The sequence below is a fragment of the Kogia breviceps genome, chromosome 7 (assembly GCF_026419965.1).
Source record: "Kogia breviceps isolate mKogBre1 chromosome 7, mKogBre1 haplotype 1, whole genome shotgun sequence".
Classification (NCBI taxonomy): Eukaryota; Metazoa; Chordata; class Mammalia; order Artiodactyla; family Physeteridae; genus Kogia; species Kogia breviceps.
Window position 1 is genome coordinate 56616580 of NC_081316.1, and position 25039 is coordinate 56641618.

Sequence of the window (25039 nt, forward strand, 5' to 3'; positions counted from 1 at the left end):
TAACTGTTGATTTCCCCATTTATGGCTGTTAGCATCTGCCTTATGTATTGAGGTGCTCCTATGTTGGGTGCATAAATATTTACAATTTTTATATCTTCTTCTTGGCTTGATCCCTTGATCATTATGTAGTTTCCTTCTTTGTCTCTTGTAATAGTCTTTATTTTAAAGTCTGTTTTGTCTGATATGAGAATTGCTACTCCATCTTTCTTTTGATTTCCATTTGGAAATCATATTTTGATATTCCATAGAATATCTTTTTCCATCCCCTCACTTTCAGTCTGTATGTGTCCCTAGATCTGTAATGGGTCTCTTATAGACCGCATATATATGGGTCTTGTTTTTGTATCCATTCAGCCAGTCTGTGTCTTTTGGTGGGAGCATATAATCCATTTACATTTAAGATAATTATCGATATGTATGTTCCTGTTACCATTTTCTCAGTTGTTTTAGGATTGTTATTTTAGGTCTTTTCCTTCTCTTGTCTTTCCTGCCTAGAGAAGTTCCTTTAGCATTTGTTGTAAAGCTGGTTTGGTGGTGCTGAATTCTCTTAGCTTTTGCTTGTCTGTAAAGATTTTAATTTCTCTGTCAAATCTGAATGAGATCCTTGCTAGGTAGAGTAATCTTGATTTTAGGTGTTTCCCTTTCATCTCTCTAAATATTTCTTGCCACTCTCTTCTGGCTTGCAGAATTTCTGCTGAAAGATCAGCTGTTCACTTTATGGGGATTGCCTTGTATGTTATTTGTTGCTTTCCCTTGCTGCTTTTAATATTTTTTCTTTGTATCTAATTTTTGGTAGTTTGATTAATATGTGTCTTGGCATGTTTCTCCTTGTATTTATCCTGTAGGGGACTCTCTGTGCTTCCTGGACTTGATTGACTATTTTCTTTCCCATATTAGGGACGTTTTCAACTATAATCTCTTCTAATATTTTCCCAGTCCCTTTCTTTTTCTCTTCTTCTTCTGGGACCCCTGTAATTCGAATATTTGTGCATTTAATGTTGTCCCAGAGGTCTCTAAGACTGTCCTCAATTCTTTTCATTCTTTTTTCTTTATTCTGCTCTTCAGTAGTTATTTCCACTATTTTATTTTCCAGATTATTTATCCATTCTCTGCTTCAGTTATTCTGCTATTGATTCCTTCTAGAGAATTTTTAATTTCATTTATTGTGTTGTTCATCATTGTTTGCTGTTTAGTTATTCTAGTTCTTTGTTAAATGTTTCTTGTATTTTTTTCATTCTATTTCCAAGATTTTGGATCATCTTTACTATTATTATTTTGAGTTCTTTTTCAGGTAGACTGCCTATTTCCTCTTCATTTGTTTGGTCTGGTGGGTTTTGATGTTGCTCCTTTATCTGCTATGTGTTTCTCTGTCTTCTCATCTTGCTTAACTTACTGTGTTTGGGGTCTCCTTTTTGCAGGCTGCATGTTTGTCATTCCCGTTGTTTTTGGTGTCTGCCCCCAGTGGCTAAGGTTGGTTCAGTGGGTTGTGTAGGCTTCCTGGTGGAGGGGACTAGTGCCTGTGTTCTGGTGGATGAGGCTGTATCTTGTCTTTCTGTGGTCAGTGCCAGGCCTGGTGATGTGTTTTGTAGTGTCTGTGACTTTATTATGATTTTAGGCAGTCTCTCTGCTAATGAGTGGGGTTGTGTTCCTGTCTTATTAGTTGTTTGGCATAGGATGTCCAGCACTGTAACTTGCTGGTTGTTGAGGGGAGCTGGGTCTTAGTGTTGAGATGGAGATATCTGGGATAGCCTTCGCCTTTTGATATTACATGAAGCTAGGAGGTGTCTGGTGGACCAATATCCTGAACTCGGCTCTGCCATCTCAGAGGCACAGACCTGACACCCTGCCAGAGCACCAAGACCCTGTCAGCCACACAGCTGAATGACTGCAGAAACATTCTGGAAATGAAGCATGCTGATCTCCTAAGCCCATTTAGAAATACCTTGGAGAAGAATCATGGAGTCCCTCCAATCTGGTTTTCCTTTCCTTCTCTCTTTTGGTGCTCTGGCCAGTTTGTTCATCTACCTCTCACTAAGATCCCTCTAAGTCTTATCCTTCGTATTTTCATTGTTTTTAAATTTCTTGTTTATCCTTTAAGGTCAGTGTGATCCTACATTTCAACAATTATTTTTCTAATATTTTTTCTAGTATTTCATCCCTCTCAACCCCCCTGCCCTCATCCATAGAGTTTGGGTTGAGATATATAACAAGCCTCTTCCTAATCTCCTTTAGTCAGCAAAGGATTAATATGTGTTAATAAAGCAGTCAAATAGTGATTTGTTTTTTAAGTTATGCTAATAAGAATTAAAAAGAGAGAGAGAATTAAAGCTTCTAGAATTGAATTTCTTAGCCTCCAAAGAAAAGATTGATGGTACTTTAAGCAAACTTAGAAAGAATACTTTGTGAAAAAATTCATTAACATGACTGTTTCTCTTCCTGACCTTCATTTTATCGATATCTTATTATGGGGACAAAATGAAGACATCAACATAGTACAAAAAGCTTATTTAAAAGGCAAATGGGTCAAGTTTTTATGAAATAGCAGTTATGGAAATAATCACAAGCAAGTCACTGAACAAGATTTTACTAATTAGGTTATACCCAAAGAAAGGCTCTGCATTAATGTGTTTAACAACCAAGAAGGACACATTCTGGCTGGTCACAAACCATGTATGATAATCTATAATGAATATGAGTAGTCTAATGAAAAGGTAAATGTATTATATAAATGACAAACGGGTCAGATATGTTGTTTTAGGTAGAAAGGATCTGCTCTCAATAATTATTAGTATTAAAATATGGCTAGCTAAGTCTATAATTAAAAACAAAATTTACAGGGCTTCCCTGGTGGCTCAGTGGTTGAGAGTGCGCCTGCCGATTCAAGGGACACGGGTTCGTGCCCTGGTCCGGGAAGATCCCACATGCCACGGAGCGGCTGGGCCTGTGAGCCATGGCCGCTGAGCCTGCGCGTTTGGAGCCTGTGCTCCGCAACGGGAGAGGCCACAACAGTGAGAGGCTTGCATACCGAAAAAAAAAAAAAAAAAAATTCCATTAGTTCTTCCAAAGGTAACCTGTAGTTTAATATTAAACAACATGAAGCTGTGTGACAAAGTTGTAATATTCAGTATATAGACAGAAAGACATGTACATAAAGTCTAATTTAAAATGCTTTATTAATAAAGATGTTAAAAATGCTTTATTGATAAAGTCTTCTTGTATAGCTACATAAAAGATGTAAAAATGCAATGTGTTTTTTGTAAAGTGAGATTAACACAGCATATCATGTCATCAGACAAAGCAGCATTGTCACTTGGTAAGTTTTATATATGCTGTTTCAAAGAACCAATTGGTAAAAAAAGCTGCCTGATAATTATGTCAGTCATTCACTCATTCATTCACTCAGCAAACATATGTCGAATATTATGTGCCAGATATAGTTCCAAGCTCTAAGAAAATACATATTAATAAGACAAGGACCCTTCGTTTATGAGCTCACAGTCTCTGGAGAATTATGCACAGAAACAGTAGTAGTTGACTATGAAAAATGTTACATTGGAAATATAGAGGATGTACTTTGGATGACTTGAAAAGAATGGGGGTTCTTCTGCTGGGTAAGCTAGAAAGAGCTTTTCCAAGGAGGTAACTTTATATTTGTATGTTGAAGGTTGAATACTAGTCCACCAACTGGAGAAATGGGGTATATCAATTCAAAAGTAGGGAATCAGTTACATTTGTAGAAATAGGAAAGTGTAGAACAGCATGTGGGGTTCACAAGGAATAGATAGTTCTGTGTGATTGGAGTAGAAAGTGCGTGAGAGAGAATGGCAGGAGATGATACTCCATAGTATTGGGTAAAGATGGGGAAGATCGGGTGCCATGAGAAGAAGCTTGGACTTATGAACTCTAGTGTTTATAGGCATCCAGCAAAGGTTTTGATGCAGTTTTATGTAGTCACCACTTCTGTGGTTTGTGAGGGGTAAGATGAAGGTGGGGAAAGATTGTAGGCAGAAAAATGAGTTTGGAGAGTATTGCCAGAGTTGAACCCAGGTAGTGGTAGTAAGAATACCCAAAAAGGTGACAATTTCAGGAGTGCTTTACAACATAGAATCATTTAGACTAGAGGAACAGTTGAGCATCATGGGTTACAGAGAGAAATAATGAGGAATTATTCTAAAGTAGCCAAATTGGGTAGATTACAATGGCATTGAATGAAGAACAGTTGGAGGAACAGATTTTAGGGAAAGGCTACCTGAGCCTGGTTTGGGGCATGTTGATGTTTAGGGAGCTGAAGAATACCCAGGAAGGGCTGTGAGGGATGGGGGCTTAGAGATATCCTTGTCCTCATTAAACAAATAATTTTAGAAGGGAAACATCAAGCTATCTATTTGGGATTTGATTTAGCTTGGTGAATTTGTGTTAAAACAAAGGATACTTTCTCTGCCTGTTAAAAACAAAAAAAAAAAAGAAAGAAAACAGTAGTCAAACCTTATGAATATGGAACAAATGTGTTCTTCTAAAGCATCAAGAAGCTCAAAGGACCTTTTGATGTAAATTTTCACAATGTTGGTATGTAAAAATTATCATCCTTGGGTTTCCATTTTGAATCCATATTGTGAGATTAGGCCCAGGGTTACCTTTGATCTTGATTCATAGAGACTTAATGGAAGGTACACATATTTTGTTCAAACTTTAGAGAAAGACAGAATGTTGTAAGGAATTTTGGGGGATTTGGAGATTTTAAAGGCTTTTTAAAAACAAAAACCTCTTGAAAACAAAAACCTCCCAAAAATAAGTTGTTGTTTTTTTTTAATTTAGTGACAATGTGACAATTCAACTATCGTTTACTTCTTGACAGTATGACAAGCAGTTTTCCTCCATTATTGTTTCAGAATTTTTCCTCACAAGCACTTTAATAGGTATTTTTAAAATTTCCCTCTTTCTTATTTGGGATAAACAAAATTCAGAGAAATTAAGTGACATTATTGAGAACATCCAGAGTCAGTGAGCCAGAATTTAAGCATTGGTCTTGCATGAGTCTCCTCCACAACTGATGAAAGTTCACTTTGAGGCCTCAGTTGCTTCAATCTCTCTCTCTCTCTCTCTCTCTCTCTCTCTCTCTCTCTCTCTCTCTCTCTCTCTCTCTCTGTGTGTGTGTCTTCAGCTATTTTTCTGAAGTGTCCGCCAAAGTGGAATCTGTAGTTATTAGCTCAGGTCATTGTTCAAATATGCTAGCAACTCTGTGGTTTCATCTTTTGCTACATTTTTGAGTACTCAGTAAGATTACTGATTATTTTGTAAAAGGCCAAAATGTCTCTTCAATAAGCATTTGATAAATGAATGTGAATAACTTAGTGCTATCAAAAGTACTCGATCAGAAACATAGTTGGAAACTAGGGAAATGAATTCTGCAGATAAATAACTGTAATAGCACAGGTCATTCAGCATAACTTTGCCTTTAGTAAAGCCTATGGAAGCTGAACACAGAAAAGGCTTTTTTTATATGTGAATAAGGAATAGATTCCAAAGACGCACCACTAACAGAACTTGATTTGTATGTTTGTGACTTTTTAGAGAAACATGTATTTATAACACTATTAAACAGAATAACCTTAAATCAAAAACATAAAATGTGGTTAGACTAGTAGCATCTGGAAAGAATCAATCCTTTTGCCTATAATGTTTCTAAGCAACCACAAATTGAAGCAATGCAAGGATAGTTCATGGGAAGTTAAAGCTATAATTTTCAAATTTTTACAATTTTGAATCTGCTGTAAGGCAAAGACAGTGAAAGCTAATTTACACATTCTGCTTTTATTAAATACAAATTTCATTTATTTAAGTACAAAAATCACAGCTTTTTATAAGCAAATGGACCTTTTCAGGAAGTCCTATTTAAGCCATTCTTTGTTATGTATAGTTAAAATCTGCATATGTAGTCCAGCATAATTACTTTGTGAAATATAAAGCAACACTGAAATTATGGTATTATTATTATAAAACTATGAATTTGCTAAACATACTTCAGATACTTTCTGAACTTTTAAAATTCTAATTGGATTGAATCCAATCATTATCAAACAATACTTCAATGCACCTTTTTATAATATGAATCTAAATGCAAGTCATTAATTTTCCCCTATGTCCCCATTTGCATTTTATCAGATTAATTTAAATGTAAATATACTTTACACAAATTACCTCTTAAAATCCTTGAAGATAAATCTCAAAGGTCTGCCCCCTAAGAAGAGAGGAAAATACAGACTTTCCTATAGCATTCTTAAATAAAGCCATTTTAGAACACTGATTTCTCAAAAGGTCTTCCTTTTTTCTATGAAATAGGGTTTCTTTGTAACAGTGCAAAATGAGAGTCTAGCTGGTAGGAAATGAAATAAATCTTCCCCATATATCATGCAGGAAAGATTATTTTCTAATATGTAAATTTATGGTACATTTACCAAAAATTTCCATATAATAGTACAAAATTTTAATATAGGCTATCAGGACTTTTATATTAGATAACTAGGTGAGTTGACCATAAGAAGTATAGGAATATTATTTACTCTTTTCTTTTGGAGAGAGATACTGGCAAAACATGTTCAACCATAAACTAAAAATTAGCAGTTGATCTTAGTAGTATATTGATTTTCACCAATAAATTAAGCAAAGTTTCTAAGCTAGTATAAAAGATTGTGCTGCATGCAAATATATAGATATAGGTATGAATATAGATATAGATAGAATAGTCTCTTGACTAGGAGAAACATATTTTCTGAATTTTTTAATCTACGAATAATAAAGTGGTACCATATTATAAAAGTAATGTGATGTTTTTCTTTTTAATGATGTGAACCAAGGGCTGAAAGAGACCAGTAGAAATTAATTAGCTCCACATCATTAACCTCCTTAGAGCTAAAGCCATAGACTTTGGTTCTTTGGACATAAGGGGGCAAATGGATTTGTGAAACAGCCAGAATGGAAAATGTGAAGATTGACGGAGGATGCAGTGGGCATATTTCTCCATCAGCTGGCCTTCCATAAAATAGACTACCAGATATCCTCTTTCTACCACCTGCCCACACATATGATTACAGCAGTCTTCATTGGCACTTACTAGCTAGGTCAAAGTCCAACATTTTGTTTTGTTTCTTGGTTCCCTTATTCTGCTACAGGAGCCTACTTCCTATAATTTCAACTCACCAATAAGTTCTTTAACACTTATACAGACCTAATAGGTGATTAAGATTTAGTCACTGCATTCTAGAAACTGATACTCTTGTAGGGGAGGGTGGATATATATATTATTCATGCTAATAGAAAAGAACCCCGTCACCAAAGCAATCTTGAGAAAGAAGAAGACCCCTGATGTCAAACTATATTAATTAAAACATTATAGTTTTGGCATAAAAACAGACATATAGATCAATGGACCAGGGTAGAGAGCCCAGAAATAAACCCATGAATATATGGTCAATTAATTTATGACAAAGGAGCCAAGAATATACCATGGGGAAAGGACAGTCTCTTCAATAAATGGTGTTGGGAAAATCAGATAGCCACATGAAAATGGACCATTATCTTAAACCATATACAAAAATTAATATGAATTAAAAACTTGACTGTAAGGCCTGAAGCCATAAAACTCCTCTAAGAAAACATAAGCAGTAAGCTCCTTAACTAGGTCTTGCCGATGATTTTTTGGATCTGACTCCAAAAGCAAAAGCAAAAATAAACAAGTAAGACTACATCAAAATAAAAATCTCCTGCACAGAAAAGGAAACCATCAATGGAATGAAAAGACAACCTACTGAATAGGAGAAAATATTTGTAAAGCATTTATCTTATAAGGGGCTGGTATCCAAAACATATAAAGAACTCATACAACTCAACAGCAAAAAAAAAAAAAAAAAAAAAAAGAAACAATCCAATTAAAAAATAGGCAGACTATCTGAATAGGCATTTTTCCAAAGAAGGCATATAGGTGATCAGCAGACACATGAAAAGATGCTCTACATAATTAATTATCAGGGAAATGCAAATCAAAACCACAATGAAATATCAACTCACACCTCTCAGAATGGCTAGCATCAAAAAGACTAGAAATAGCAAGTGTTGGCAAGGAGAAAAGAATCCTTGCGCACTGTTGGTGGGATTGGAAATTGATGCAGCCACTATGGAAAACAGTATGGAGGTTCCTGAAAAAATTAAAAATAGAGCTACCATATAATCCAGCAATTCAACATCTGATATTTATTCAAAGAGCACAAAGATACTAATTCAAAAAGACATATGCACCCTCATGTTCATTGCAGCATTATTCACAATAGCCAAGATAATGGAAACAACCTAAGTGTCCATCAACAGATGAATGGATAAAGTGATACACACACACACACACACACACACACACACACACACACACACACACACTAGAATAATATTTGGCCATAAGAAAGAAAGAAATCTTGCCATTTTTGACAATGTGGATGGACCTGGAAGACATTATGCTTAGTGAAATAAGTCAGACAGAAAAACAAATTAGCATAAAGTCTCTCTCATATGTGGAATCTAAAAATTAAAAAACAAAACAGAACTAAGCTTAATAAGTAACAGAGTGCAGACTGGTGGTTGCCAGAGGCAGGGAACTGGGGTTAAGAGAAATGGGTGAACTATTTTTGAAATTAATTAATTAATTTAATTTAATGCACATGTTAAACTATTTTGACAAATTTACTCAAATTTTATTCAAATGTTATGCACATTTAATGCAAAGATGCATGTGCTTCTCTTAACTATTTCCTATGCACCCCTTAGTAAAATGCTAATGGCTTGACAAAAAGTAGTACAGAGGAGAAGAGGTTGTTTTCCAGGACCCCACAGTGTACCACACAATGGGGTAGGTATTCTGCCTTCCTTGTCACATCCAATTTTCCCAAAAATCTTATGTGGATTAGGGATTTCAGTAGTGTTGCAGAACTTAGACCCAGGTATGCCTGTCTGTCTATCTGACTCCACAAACACTGTACTATTACCTTGCTACTTTCTTTATTTCCAATCAGGCAAAACTGGGAAGGTTTCTCAGAGAGGGTGGATTATAAAGATGTAATTACATAGGGTTTTTTTTCTTCTTTTAAATGAATAACAATTCAAGTTTTCATTGGGATTCTAAGTACCTAATAAAGTTGAAAAAAATACACCTCTCACCGTGTAAGTGAGAGGCAACTCAGATCTATGAAATTGTTAAATATTAAGTCTTTGAATGGATTGTGTATTTCAAGCAGCTTCAACACACATAAGAGGAAGTGCATGCTCTCCAAGAAAGAGGAGTTTCCTCTTCCCAGTAAGAGTTTAGGTACTTTTCTTGAAATGAAGAGACAAAACCCTCCCTTTAGCACTATCATAGTTATTTATATTGTCCATTTGAAATTTTGTTTATAGTGTTTTAGCAAAAGCATGAAAAAAATTGGCCCTATCATTTACTAGCTGAGAAACTTAGAGCAAGTTAGATAGTTTCTCTGAATTTCAGTTCCCTTATAAGTAAGGTGAGGGGATAAAGTTTGCCTCACATGTTGTTGTGAAGCTCATATGTACCTGCATATACCTGGCAGGTGGTAAACAATACATGTTCTGTTTCATTTTATATGATTCTTAGCCTGGTAGAGTGGCCCTGTGATGTGTTGGTACAGGTTTGTATACGGCTGTCCCATCCAGCAGTCTTTATGTGACATTATCAAATTTGGGAAAGGCATGTTTCTAATGCTTCAACCATGTCTGTGGCGTGAAGCCCTTTACTGCCTTGGCTAAATGCCTAATTGAAGAGAGACACTTTCCATAAAACAGTTAAAGTAAATGAAGCTGTTCTTTGTATGTTTTTTTTTTTTTTTTAATTCCCTGAAGAAAAGCAATGTATGACCTTAGGCAAGTTCCTTTTCTTAGTTAAGCCTCAGGTTCCTCAACTGAAAAATATAATTATCATATCTGCCTTGAAATGTCATGACTCCTTAATAAGTGAGATGTTTTAGATGCATGAGAAATACGGACTTTTTCTTCCCCTTCTTGTTGAAATCATTAGCAGTTTGTAGGAGCTTGTACTTGTGAGAGATACAACAGCACAGTGGTTTAAAAAATGAATTCCCAAACGTGTCAAACCTAAGTTTCAACTTAATTTTCCTGCATGGTGGCTGGGATAACTTCTCTGGAACTTATTTTTTCTCATTTCTAAGTTAGAAAAATAGTACCTAAGTTCAAGGGTTGAATAGTTAACTACACTTATATAAGTTATATGATATATATATAAAACATTTAACATATTACAGTATAAAAATATAAATTTTAGTGGAATCATGTTGGAGATTTCAAATGACCCTCTTAGGCAATGGAAGTGATAAATTGTTTAACAAGGCAAAGCCATTATAATGTGGGAAAAGGTATCTCATATGCAGAGACTTCATTCATTTCAATTTCAACAAACAATATTTGAGTGCCTAGTAGTTATCAGACACAATACTAAACTCTGGAGGTTCTAGAAAAAAAATTGGCAAGGCATGAGTTCTAGGTTATGTACAAGTACATTTTTCTCTCTTACTGAACACTTACTGTGTTTCAAGCACACAGAATAAAAATAATACTAAACTGAATTGAATGCTCATGAATAAGCTTCATTATGAAACTCTGTTCTAAGCTTTTCATGCATTATTTCATTAAATCTCACATCACTCCTGATGAAGTATACCTTGTTTTTACCTTTAATAGATGAGAAAACAGAATCTTAAAGGCTAAATAACTTGTCTAGGGTTATAGTGCAGCTAATAAAACACAGAATCAGAAATCAAAATCCTGAATTCCTAATCTGTATCTTAGACAAGCATGTTGACACCAAATGTATAATTTTCCTTTATGAATCTTACCATTTTTCCTGAATGAATAATTTGCCTTAAATAGAATTCATGTAATGTATTTGATACAGTGACAGTTTTGACAACATGCTCATTTTATTGACCAAATGGTCATTAATGGAACATTAAGTCTTTATTTTGTAAGAATGTTTACATAGAACACCACGAAGAGTAGGCAAACATAAAATACATCATTATTAGTAATTGTAAGATGATGAGAAAATTATCAAAAGGTAAGAAAGGAAGTTGTGACATGCTGAGCAAAAGGCCAATGCGAGGTATTTGGGAAAAACTAATTGAGCAGATTATTGCAATGTGTATTACATATCCTGAATACAATTGATCAAACCTTCAACCTCACTGAAAATACAAATTGACAGTGGTGACTTTGGACACTTCTAACAGTTTAGGATTGTTTTCAAAATTACTAGCTGTATAGGCTGTGACAATACAATGAAAGCACAAAACAGCTTTGAAGAGCTTGGATATAGGAAGTAAATTACCTGTCATTGTCTGAGATCTTGTCTTTTCTATTTGCATTAACCAAGAAAAGTAGATACAGGGTAAGTATAAGGAGATATGTGCATCTCCTACTGGCACTGATCAAAGCTTTCTAGAGTAGTGATAAGTGCCTCATTCCAGGAATAGATAACACATAGCCACAGAGACTTGAGCAATCATCCTGTGCTTGCAATCTACAGTTCATAGGCCAAATCTGGCCTACTACTGGTTCTTGTAAATAAAATTCTATCGGAACATGGCCATATCATTTGTTTAGGTAGTGTCTATGGCTGCTTTCTTTCTACAATGTCAGAGTTGAGTAGTTGCTACAGAGAATGTATGGCTCTCAAAGCCTGAAATATTTACCATCAGGCCCTTTACAGAAAAATTTTGCTAACACCTAACTTAGAAGATTAATGAAATTCTGGAATTTTCAGATGAAATAGATAAATTAACCATAAAACAATCAGAAATCATGCACCACCAAGAGGGGTGGGGTAGGGAGGGTGGGAGGGAGGTTGACAAAAGAGGGAAGACTTATGGGAACATATGTATATGTATAACTGATTCACTTTGTTGTAAAGGAGAAACTAACACACTATTGTAAAACAGTTATACTCAAATAAAGATGTTAAAAAAAAAAAAAGAAATCATGCAATGTCCTCTTAAAATAAGTGTGTTTGGTTTTTAAGTAGTTGTCATAAAACCCTTTTTTATGAATCTATTAATATCGAGAAAGTGAATATTTCACCAAGGCTTTCCTTGAAATATCCTTGCATGTCTTATGAAATAAGAAGTTTTAAATACAAGCACTCTTTGAACAAGTATTGTTGAGTAGACTTTGAGTACTAGTACCGAACTGGGCACTAGAAACACAAATTGAGTTAGATATAACCCATGTCCTTAAAGAGTTCTCAGTTTATGGGGAGTTAATATTGTATCTTTTATTTAATTTCAGTTTCTTATAGATATCATACAGTTGGATCTTGCTTTAGTCAGTCCATTAATCTCTGCCTTTTAATTGAAAAGTTTAAACTATTTACCTTTGACGTAATTATTTCTACTAGCTAGAGCTTCAATCTGCCATTTTGCTGTTTGCTTCCTATATTTATCCTCTATTCTTTGCTCCTTTGTTCCCTTTCTCCTGCTGTTTTTTGGATTAATTTTGATCATGAGGTGAATTGATATTTTCTCTTATGTTCATTCTGCTTGGGGTTTGTTGAGCTTCTTAGATCTGAGGATTTATAGTTATCATTAAATTTGGAAAATTATTGGTCACTATTTTCTCAAATAATTTTTCTTCCCTCTCCCACTTTCTATTCCATTTGCACATGTGTTAGAGCAAACTTGATATTATTCAGCATACCATTGATGCTCTGTTCATTTTTTTTTTCAGTGCTTTTAAATCTGTGTTTCACTTTGAATAGTTTCCATCACTATCTCTTCATGTTCACTGGTTGTCTTCTTCTGTAGCATCTTAATTTATGGTTACTCCAATCCAGTCTATTTTCACTTCAGGTATCTAATTTTTATTTTTATATATTCTGTTTCCTTCTTCATCCTCCTCATCCTATTCATGTTTTTCTCTACATTTTTAAGTATATGGAGCATATTTTTGTGTTAGCTTTTCAAACATTCCTCTAACTTCATCACCTCTATAATTCTGGATCTGTATCTATTAATTTTTTATCCTGATTATGGATCATCTTTTCCTGCTTCTTTGCATGCTTGGTAATTTGTGTTTTTTTTTGGATGCTAGACATTTTGTACTTAATGCTGCTGGTTTCTGAGGTTGCTGTATTCCTTAGGCTATTGGATTTTCTCTGACAACTCTTAAGTTACATGGAATCAGTTTAGGGCTTCTGAGGCTTGCTTTTAATCTTTTTTTTTTTTTTTTAAGGTAAGGCTTTCCTAAATCTATGATTAATTAGTGTTAATTTACTCTATAACTAGAGCAATACCCTTCTTTATCCTTTACCTGCTGCCCCAATAATATAAGGTCTCTCTACTCTGGCTGCTGGAAATGTGAAATATTCCCAGCTCTATGTGAACCCTGGGAATTGTTCAGTCTATTACTTTTCAGTGATTCTTTCTCTGGTCTCATGGACCTTCAACCTATGCATGCCTAGATTATTATACAATCAGAGAATTGCCCAGAACAAGGAGGGTGCTTTTCAGATCTCTGGGGTGTTCTTTCTCTTTCTATCTCTCTCTGGTATCCTGCCCGCAGATTCTATCTGCCTAGGTCACCCTACACTCCATTTTCTATCTTCTCAATGTATGGAAAAAACTGAGCTCTGTTTGGGTTCCATATTTCTTCTCTCCTAGGAACTGCCTCCAGGCAATAAGCTGGGGCCATTGTTGAGCTCACCTCATTTATTTCCTTCCTTTCGGAGATCACAGGGATAGCTATTACCAAATGACTGAAAATTGTTAGTTTATATATTTTGTCTGATTTTCTAGTTATCTATGGTTGGAGGTAATTTCCCTAGTGACTAATTCTTCCTGGGTAGAGGTGGAAGTCACAATTATTGTAAATGAGTTGTGAGATATAATAGATAATTGTACAATATTTTCTTTAGGCCTCCAGAGGCACAAACTGCTAATTCCCTAGAGAAGGTAGGGAAGAATTTATAAGGAAGATGTGACATTTGAGTTGACATTTGAGCCTGAAAGTATAGTTAGGAATTTGGCCCTTGAGCCTAATATTTTTCATTTATTTGTATTTAGCCAACTTAATTCTCCATTCCTTTCATTGATTGATTACTGCAAACCTTTACTTTCCAAGCCTTCTACCAAAATAGTAACACCTTACTCTTAAGAATTGGCCTTCTTTAAAATATTGAGATAATTTGTCTTAGAAGGCATTTTCTCCCTCATTTTCTTACCTTTCCTTAATAAGTTATCACCCTTCACAAGCGTATTTGCCCTCTTCCCTCCTGCTGAAAGTTCACCTGTTCACCAGTACTGCTGATTCCATCCCATTCATTGTTTTGGGTGACAGTGGATTATATTCCTAGGTTACCAATTATATTTTCTTTGAATATGAGTTTAGAAACCCCGGTTATTTTTCCTCAGTCTTAAGAATTAACTTATCAAATATAGCAGGAAATTTATTGTGAAATATAAATTAACCAAATTTGATGGACCAAAATGCACAGATTTAAAATCAAATGTTTAATGTGGAAGAAGCGGAATAGGGTCTGTAATCTTGATGTATGAAGAGCCATGAAAAGCCCTAATAGCCCTAAGAAAAAAGGATGCCATTTTATTCCTCATTCAACCTTCGGGAAGGTTAGAGAAATTAGAGTAGGAGGCCAAAGTGTAATAAGCATTCCTTTTAACATCTTTTTAAAAAGAATCATTTGCAAGGGTCCTTGAGGATTTCATATAAGATGAAATTTCTTTTTCCTTAGTTCCATATACTCTCCAGAAGCCAGTGGACTTTCTCTAATTTAAAATATAAATTCCAGATGCCCTAGACAATCATTTTCAGGCAGCATAACCTTTATTAATAGAAATAAGTATGTCTAGAAATATATTAACTCTTTCAGATCTCCAGGACAACCTTAATGAAGTTTAAGTAAATAAATTCCTCAATAATCACTAGTAGCCTAAAAGAGTTAACACATCTAACAGAGATAGGGTGTTTAGACCTTGTTCTTGAGTCTGCATCATTGAGATTTACTAAGCAGGAGGTTAACAGATTAGAACAATGCATAGTCGTTCATTTCTGAGTTTTACCACTGTTTTAGAATATATATGTACCTCAAATCAACTTGGGAAAAGTTTTTAATTCTCCAAAAGAGAGTATTTTTAAAGGTTTATTCACCCTGAGGAAACATGTCACTGATTTGGAAAGGGGATCATTTTGTTGGCAGTGGAAGGAACCTACAATTTGGAGTAAACTATACCTGAGCTTAAATTATAATTCTTCTACTTATTATCATATATACTCAGATACCTATGTCTCCTAACAAAACCCCATATGTTCTATCTCTCCTTCATGAAACTGACAAAGCAAAAAGAACAATGTAAGAGAAATTACCTGGGTTCAAATCCCAGCTCTACTATCTTCCAGCAGTGTGGACTTGAATAAGTTGCCTGATTTACCTGGTCTTCAGTCTTTTCTTTTTTTAATGTACATAGAAATGAGATTTAGGAGATAATAATATACATCTTATGGATTGTTCTTAGGATTAAATGAGTCACTGTATAGCAAGAGCAAAGCCATTTGTTTGGTGTATAGTAGGTGCCTAGTAAGTGACATTAAAAAATATTATTAAACATAAATCATCCACTTGTAAAATTGAGTATGTCCTAGTTGTCCGAGCTGGGATGGCACATTTGCTGACACTGTGCCTCATCTCTTCACCATGTCCTAGCAGCCACTGATGTGCTGTAATGTGCTAATAGCCAAGTCTTGTTGCTGGAGGATTGGTAGAGTTATTTTTCCAAACAACCTAGAGAGAAGTTACAACTTCAGAGTTATCACTAGCTTCCCCCAGGCTTAATTTCAGAGGTGTTAGAGTTAAGAACAGGGAATCATTTTCATCTACTTAGTATCTGGCCTCCCAAAAAGAAAATGAAAGCATGGAAATTGGTATCACATACCAATGAAAAGAGAAGCTAGTTTCTAGTTCCATCTCCCAAAAAGAAAGACTGGGACTTGCTGTTTGAAGATAGAAGGTATAAGAACAATTGCCCTTACTGAGCTCAGCATCATCTGATAGTGCTTCAAACAATGCCAAGTCTTAATGGGGGCTGAATTTAATAAAATGTCACAGTCAGCTTTTATCAAGGCCACTGTAAAGGAGATCTCTGCAGAAATGATCCAGAAAGTGTGTGTGTGTGTGTGTGTGTGTGTGTGTGTAAGTGATGGATGAAACGTTGAGTACCTGCTGAATGAGCAATGAGACAATGTATGCAGCAGTTCTTTGGAGATTGGAAAGCACTATGCAAACATAGCAACTGCCTTTGCTAATATTATAGTAGTAATATTTTGAATTCTTTTCATTTCATTTATTGTCTGTTTCCAACACTGTAGATATACCATGATCTTACTTCTTTGGCATGGCCAATTTTTAGAAAGTCATTACAATAATGCTCCTGTACATTAAGAAGTTTGGGGAAAGATCTGCGTTTTATTTAATGCCCTGATTTTTTAAAAATGATTAAAAAATAATTTTCAGAGTTTATATTTGCCTTGATTAATAAATACTTTTTAAAATTTACTACTAATCATTTGAAAAATAATGCCTAGATTTAAAAAAATGGCAGATACTCAGGTATAGTGGGTCTTTGTTGTTACTGTGTTAAATTTAATTTCTCATTTATTCATGTTGTTACCATATTTATTCACATGCTTCTCATTTTGCTCCCTCTACTTTCGTAGTACAATTTATTCATTCATTTAACAAATAATTCTGGTGTTTGTTTTTTTTTTTTTTTTTTTCTGTACGCGGCCTTCTCACTGTTGTGGCCTCTCGCGTTGCAGAGCACAGGCTCTGGACGCGCAGGCTCAGCGGCCATGGCCCACGGGCCCAGCCGCTCCGCGGCATGTGGGATCTTCCCGGACCAGGGCAGGAACTCGCGTCCCCTGCATCGGCAGGTGGACTCTCAACCACTGCGACACCAGGGAAGCCCAACAAATAATTCTTGAGCACCTGTTCTAGGTACTAAATAGACCCTGAGGACGAACTGGTATACACTGCCACTCCTCTTAGACATGAAACAAGTAATCACCCACCTAGTATAAAATCAGACTGTGATAGGTGCTAGAAAGGTTGGGAACATGCTGCCATGAGAAAATGTAGTGGACAATCCGACTGAGTCAGGGAGGCCCAGGAAGACTTTCCTGCAGAGTGGAAAACACACATGGGTTTAGAGTCAAAATACCTGTGTGCCTTTTGATAAACTATTTCTGAACCTCATGTTGTTTACCATAAAGTAGGAACATTGATGTTTATCTTGCATGCTTGATGTATGGATTAAATGCACAGAAGGAATTGCCTGCTACCACCCTCACCCCTCTGCAGTCCATTCTTTATATGTAGTCAGAGAGATCTTTATTTATTTATTTATTTTTATTTTTTTTGTGTGTGTGTGTGGTATGCGGGCCTCACTGTTGTGGCCTCTCGCGTTGCGGAGCACAGGCTCCGGACGCGCAGGCTCAGCGGCCATGGCTCAGGGGCCCAGAGGCTCCGCGGCATGTGGGATCCTCCCAGACCGGGGCACAAACCCATGTCCCCTGCATCGGCAGGCGGATTCTCAACCACTGGGCCACCAGGGAAGCCTGAGATCTTTTTTTAAATGACATCCAGATATGCGGTGTCTCTGCTCACAGCAGGGTGGCTTTAAATCTCAGTAAAAATCTCAGATCTTTCCAATGGCCCATAAGGCCCCAAATGAATTCGCCATTTCTCCCTTCTCCTGGCTCACCTCCTACCATATGACCTCCATTCCCTGCCTGGCTCACCACCTATTTCTAGTCACAGCAGTTGTCTTACTACTCCTAAATCCCATCAAGCCAAACTGGTTTCTGCCCAATAGCACTTGCTCATTCTGTATTTGCCCTTCTCTCTCTGAAATGCTCCCTCCAAATATTCACATGATTCACTGTCCCATTTCTTTCAGGTCTCTTGCTGAAATTTTATCTCCTCAGAATTACTTTTCCTGATCCCTTTATTTCAATTATTTCCTCCTAGTCCCATTCCTACCCTTGCATTACCTGGTTCTCTTTTCCTTTACCCTGCTTTGAGTTTTCTTCATAGAACTTATTGATAATGCTAATTGTTATAAGAAAACCACAATAATAATCTTTTCTACTAATGATATTTACTATTTGCCACGCTCTCTTCTAAATTCTTTATACCTGTTAACTCATTTAATACTCCGCATAACATAAAGACATACATAATTACTATTAACCTTATTTTACAGGTAAGGGAATAAGACAGAGCAGTTATGTAACTTACCTAAGGTCACACAGCCACAGCCAAGTGGTCAAGCAAGAGTTTAGGGCCAGAGAGTCTTAATTCCAAATATCATGTTCTTAACAATTATGCTCTGCTGTCTCTCAGCTTAGAAGTATGCTAAATAGTTATTGTTTTCCTTGTTTGTTCTGTCTTCTTGTTGGCACCTTAGCTCCATGACGGGGACTGTATCTGTGGGGTCTCAACACTGCCATATGTACAGTGAATGTTTGTGCCTGAAGGTACTTAGGGTGGTGCCTAGCTAAAGCTAGTCTTTATTATGTACATTTACGGTAATTACATTTACCATAACTACATAATGAAAATTGACATGCGGAGTTGGGAATTATTGCCCCTAGAAAAAGTATTGAGTGTGAAAGATCTCAGGTGCCCTCATCCTCCCATTTCAACATCCTTCACCCTCTGCTTTTGCCTCCACTGTCAGGTCTTCAGTGCCTAACGCCCTCTCCTCCTTCCCCTGTTAACTTTCTCTTTATACATGACCTGAAATCTTTTACTTGTGGTATATAGACAGCTGAGTTATGACTTAATGGTACCTCAATGAAACAAGCTTTTAAATGATTTCATCCAGAAAAAAAATTCAATAAATATTTATCAAACACGGACTTATATTTGGCTATGCAAGATGCTGGGGGAATAGGGTGAAAGTCCTGTTCTTCCCTTCAGGGTATCCTAACTCTTCTAATCCATCCTCCAGCATAATTTTCATAAAGTGTCACATTTGCTTCAAAATTTTAGAGGCTTCAGGGAAAAGACCCTTTGTGATCGTTTTTTCTGTTTCTTTATCCAACCCCTCCCATATTCTAAATATACTATTGAGCCTCTAAAGCTATCACCACAGTGGATGCCTTTTGTGCCTTCACACCATCTCTTCTCTCCCTTTTGTGCTCCTGCATCACTTGACTCACTTACTTAACCTTGAGATCCTAGCTCAACCATTACCAACTCCAAGAAGACTTTGCAGGTCAAGCTTCTCGGCTGCCAGAACATCCTGCTCATGCTTGTATCATCTTTATCCTTTTTGCCAGGAGGCCGTATAGATTATGAACTAAAGCAGAGTCTATGTATTTATCACTCATTGCCATGAAACATTACCTTGCACAGGGCAGAATTAGCGCTTCCTATATAATAGATGCCCCAAAATTGTTTGTCAAAAGAAGGAAAAGAAAGTAAAGCCCCATTTAAATCAAATTGATATACTAAACCTAATGGTATAATCACCAGCTTCAGTGAAATTGGTAGGAGTAGAACTTTTCAGAGGAGTCCAGAATCTTCCCCACTGCTGGTAGGTACTGCTAGTTCCTGGGGCTGACTCTGGGTTGCAGAAGTGGGTGACAGGTCATGATGTGATAAACCCGGGGTGTTGACAGTTGGTTTTAAGGTCTGGAACTTAATTATCTACTCCTGTTCTTCTAAAGACAACACTTCTAATGTGTCAGTGAGAGTAATTTTACACAGTTTATTCACTGTAATAAGAAATCTTTCTTTGCATTTCCAGCAAATTGCTTTTTTTTTTCTTTTAACATCTTTATTGGAGTATAATTGCTTTACAATGGTGTGTTAGTTTCTGCTTTACAACAAAGTGAATCAGTTATACATATACATATGTTCCCATATCTCTTCCCTCTCAGCAAATAGCTTTTTTCTAATCTCTGAAAACAAAGTTATTCTGCCAGAAAGAAACTATTTTGAGAGAAAAAGAAAAAGTGTATTTCCTTCTCAAAATTAGGGAAATAAAAATAAATGTAGGAGGAGAAAAGGAGACCAATATGCCAGCAAGTATGATTTGTTTGAGTTTAATGCAATTTCATTGCCTAAAAGATTATAAGTAAGCAGGCTAATACACCTTTATAATTCACATAGTTAACAAATATTTATTGAATATCTATAATGCATTAGGAACTTGATTTTAGTGCAAAGACTTGGCTGCTAAAATCTTCCACTTTGAAACATTTTTGTATGTTTAATTTTATTTTGTATTATACTATTTTACTTGGATATTAAAGAGGAAAGTATTTATATTTAAATACTTTATGGAGGAATTAGAATAATGATTGAATCAGAAAGTTCATCAATTCAAAAACTTATTGAGAACTTATATTGTGCTAGTTGCTAATAATATAGTAGGGAATAAGCTGTACGCAGCCTCTAACGTCCTGGAAGTTATATTGGAGCTATATTTGAGATGGTTACTGTATCACAAAGGAGAAGTGCAATGAGTGTAAGGGATCTTCTATCAGATGTCTGACCTATCAGGGAGTTTGGGGAAGACAACAAAACTTAAATGTGAGAGCTAAAGGATTAGTGGGAAGTGGTTTGTTAACTGAATAATAAAATTATGGAAGAAAGCTGTTACAAACAGGAGAATCAGCCTTTGCAAGCATTCTGAGGTGGGAAAGAGTGAGGCTGGAGTGGCAGGAGAGTAGAGAGCCAAGCAGAGAGGAGAAAAATGAAGACAGAAACATATAATATACATTTTGATGTCCACATTAAGGATTTAAGATTTTACTCAAAGAGCAATGATTGCCATTTGAAATTTATTTTAAAAATTGTGTTTAACGAAACTATGGCTGGAAAAGTAATCCCATGATCTGGAGAGGAAGTAATATGGCCCATAGATGAGGAGCCTTTTGATTTTGACCAGAAACCATTGTGGAAGCTAAGAAATGGAAACAACCAGTTTCTTTCTTCCACCCTCCCTCAGATTTCTGGGTTTTGCAGCTGGGTGAATAGTAGTACTAGTCACCAACAGAAGAAACACTGGGGGAAGACCAAATTTTTAGGGAGAAGAATGTGAATTTGGTTTGGGGTATTTGAGGAGTGAGATATCTCTAAGGCTTTCAACTTGTATTGCTAAATAGATCCTAAAACTGTCCATTGAATTTGGTACCATGGAAATCTTCAATAGCCTTAAGGCAAGTATTGATAGTAGAAACCATTTTGGAGTTAGTTGAGAAGCAAGTGGGAGATGACAAAATGGACAGAGTAGAGATAACTATTTTTGAGAAGTTTGGTTGTAAATAGAAGGAAGGAGACAGTGATAGATGGAGAAAGAATGTTTTTAAAAATGGCGCAGGGGCTTCCCTGGTGGCGCAGTGGTTGAGAGTCCACCTGCCGATGCAGGGGACACGGGTTCGTGCCCCGGTCCGGGAAGAACCCGCATGACGCGGAGCGGCTGGGTCCGTGAGCCATGGCCGCTGGGCCTGTGCGTCCGGAGCCTGTGCTCTGCAACGGGAGAGGCCACAACAGTGAGAGGCCCGCATACCACAAAAAAAAAAAAAAAATGGGGCAGAACTTTGAATACATTTAAATGCCCGTGATAAATATCTGGTATAATGGGAGAACTTGAATGTTCTGAAGCTAGAAAGAGGAACAATGCATATTATAAGGAAGAGGATAGAATCCAGAGTACAGGAGAAAGGAGTAAAACTCTTCTGTTTTCTCTTTAGTCATTCCTGAAATTAAAAATATTTTTTGAGAACCCTATCTACCACTCATTTTTATAAATACTTTGCTTTCCTCTTTCATAAAGTTCCATAAAATCTGTTTTAAGGAACAGTTGCCAAGTGGAATATTACCCCTTCCCATCATTTCAGGGAATATCTGAAATACTATTACCACAAATTTATTTTGAGACATTAAAAATATCTTAATGCCTTGGTCTAGCTGATGCCTATACCAGTGAGGTGAGCCAGCAGATTTGTGTGTTACAAAATGGCTGCTGCTTCGCTTGCACCCTAAGTCTCCCACAGAATCTCTCCTGTGGTTCAGTCAACTGGAAATGTAAAAGAAATGGAATTCTGGGAAGTCTATTCAGTCTTTCCACATTAATACATTACCAAATCACTAAAACAACTTTATTATATAACTTGGTCTCACTATGTGATTTATTTTTCTATCATTTCCCCCTTTTACACATAGGCACTTGAGCACTGTATGCCAAACATTTTGCCACATGCTTGACGTATATTTCCTTATTTAATCTTCATAGCTACCCTGTCGAGTGTGTTTATCATTACCCTTATTTATAAACAGGAAACATCCTGTCTTTCCCAAGGTCCATCGTCTAGGTGATGGTAGAACTGTAATAGAAATCAAGGTTTCAGGACTTCTAGTTTTGTGCTTTTTAACCTAGTGGAAGAAAAACACATATACTTCATGCTATAGGGAAAAAAAATAAAAATAAAAAGGTCTTCATTTGGTTTGGTGGAACCCTAACCTCCATATTTTCTCAGATTGCATTGCCTCATTTGTTTAAAAAGATTCTATGAGTCAGTACACCTTTCCAAAGGTGAAGTTCAGAGAAAGATGTTGTGTGGTTTAAGCGCAAAGATATGCACTATCTGCCTCAAGCAATTTGTTTGATAAAACTTCATCTGAATTCAACAATCCCAATATTTTGGCCCTAAGATCTTCTTGCCTAAGAGCTGTCATTATTGAGAACTACGACTACATTTTAATTACTATATGAATTTAGATATGAAGCACAGTGTGTCTGTTCTCCTCCTCCCCCATCATTACAGTCTGTTCTAATTATCGTTTCAATCTCAATCTGCTGAGGCAAGGTCCTTTTAAGTCTTCACCTCATGCCAAGAACCAGAATCACCACTTCCCTAGGATTACTGGCAAATTACTATTTCTACTGACTACCAATTTGTCAAAATTGCAAGTTCTTTAGAAGGACAGTGAAAGAACAAATACTGATGGAGTGCCCATTCTGTTCCAGACTCCTAATTAAAATGTATCAATAAATCAAATGTTATTATATATATTACAGTCCTATGAAGTATCTGTCATTAATATTTTTAAATTTAAAAGCGATGAAGTTTAGAGAGGTTAATTACTTTGCCACAGTAGATGAGTTCCATGTATTATTTATTTATTTGCATATTCTTTATTTATATAAGTATACATGTATGTATATCCCCTCTTACTTAAGAAGGAGTTTAACTTGTATTATAAATTTGAATATAAAACACTAAGTAAAGTACAAATAAAATTAGGGAAACAAATAGGATATAATAAGTGTTTAAAATAGATGATGTCATCAGTAGCATTATATGTAGCATGTAAGCCAAAGGGATCCTCTATATTTGTTGAAAGTAAATAAAAAACCTGACTCTGTGTCTTTTAGCAGCCAGTGAAAAGGAGAACAGATGATAAGAGTTATTATTTACAGTGCCCTAAGATTTGAAATACATTTTTTTTTTTCCTGGAGAAACATAATTTTTCCTGGAACTGAAAGCAAAGAGATATTTCCTGTTGTATCTCACAAAAAGAGCTCTGTATAATAGAGTTTACAGTACCCTCAAAAATATCTTTAACAAATACAATAGTGAAATCTCTTGGGCTTAAAAAAATAAAATTATTTAATAGATGTAGATGCGCTGATGCCAAAGCATGACTCTCTAAAAGCAATTCCTTGTCTTGAAAAGGGAGTGGGTGGGATGGGAATAGGAAAACATTGATTTCCAGATATGTTGCTAAGTGATGGCCTAGAATTATCTCAAAGATAGATTTTAGAGTGTCTAGAAGACCAGATGAAGGACAAATTATTCAGTAAATATTCCACAAAAACTGTTTTGTTTAATCAAATTTTGATAAATACGAAATGGACTGAGTAAGAGATTATACCTGCAGTATGAGTATTTTGCATGGTGGTAAAAGCAAAGCTATATGGCATCAGCCAAACTAGGAATAATAATACTAGAGAACATTTATTGAATGATTACTGTATGCTAGACTCTGTATTAAGTGTTCTACATGCGTCATCTCATTCAATACTCCCCAATCTTTTTTTTTTTTTTTTTTTTTGTGGTACACGGTTCTCTCCCGTTGCAGAGCACAGGCTCTGGACATGACTCACGGGCCCAGCCGCTCCGTGACATGTGGGAACTTCCCGGACCGGGGCATGAACCCATGTCCCCTGCATCAGCAGGCAGACTCTCAACCACTGCGCCACCAGGGAAGCCCTCCCAGTCTTTTTGGAAGGTTTAGGAAACCAATATTGACAAGGGCCTCTACCTCTGCATGGAGGTTGGCTGAAGGTGCATCTGTGGTCAGAGGCAGGTTCTCAAGAAGTCCTAGATTCACTCACCCACATAGATATAGGTGAGTAAGGCCTCAAGGTTCTATACTATAGAGCAGTGGTTTTTAACCCATTTTGTGACACATACCCCTTTGCATATCTGATGAAAGTTATGGAGACATCCCTGGAAAAACACAAATGATTTATGAAGCCCCTGGAACACACCCATTAACTTTTTCAGGTTAAAACCTATTGAAGAGCATAGCCCTAGTAATTTCAGCCGGGTTTTTTTTTTTTTTTTAAGCCTGAATAATCAAAGATCTATCTTGCCTATATATATATAATTTTAGTAAACCACCCATAGAATTTAATGTTACTTTAATGAAGCAACTACCTGGTATACTCACTGAGACAAACTGACTGGAAAAATCATACCTAGTTAAATAAATGAGAAGATATTGTGTATAGGTCCCAATAAATTACATATTGGGGGAATCTCTGCCAAAGGTAACCACATTGGCTTATATTTATCATTGTGAATCCCTTCTGCAGCAATTACATAATAGGGCTTTTTGTTAATTAAGTCTGATGAGAATTCATGTAGATAAAACCAAATCAACTAC

The 25039-nt window shown here is 36.1% G+C and overlaps 1 protein-coding gene across 31 annotated transcripts in view; it reads left to right on the plus strand.

Annotated features, from left to right (window-relative positions):
* Positions 1 to 25039, plus strand: part of DLG2 (discs large MAGUK scaffold protein 2) — a 2077851-nt gene that overhangs the window by 1208106 nt on the left and 844706 nt on the right. The gene's annotated exons all lie outside the window — the stretch shown is intronic.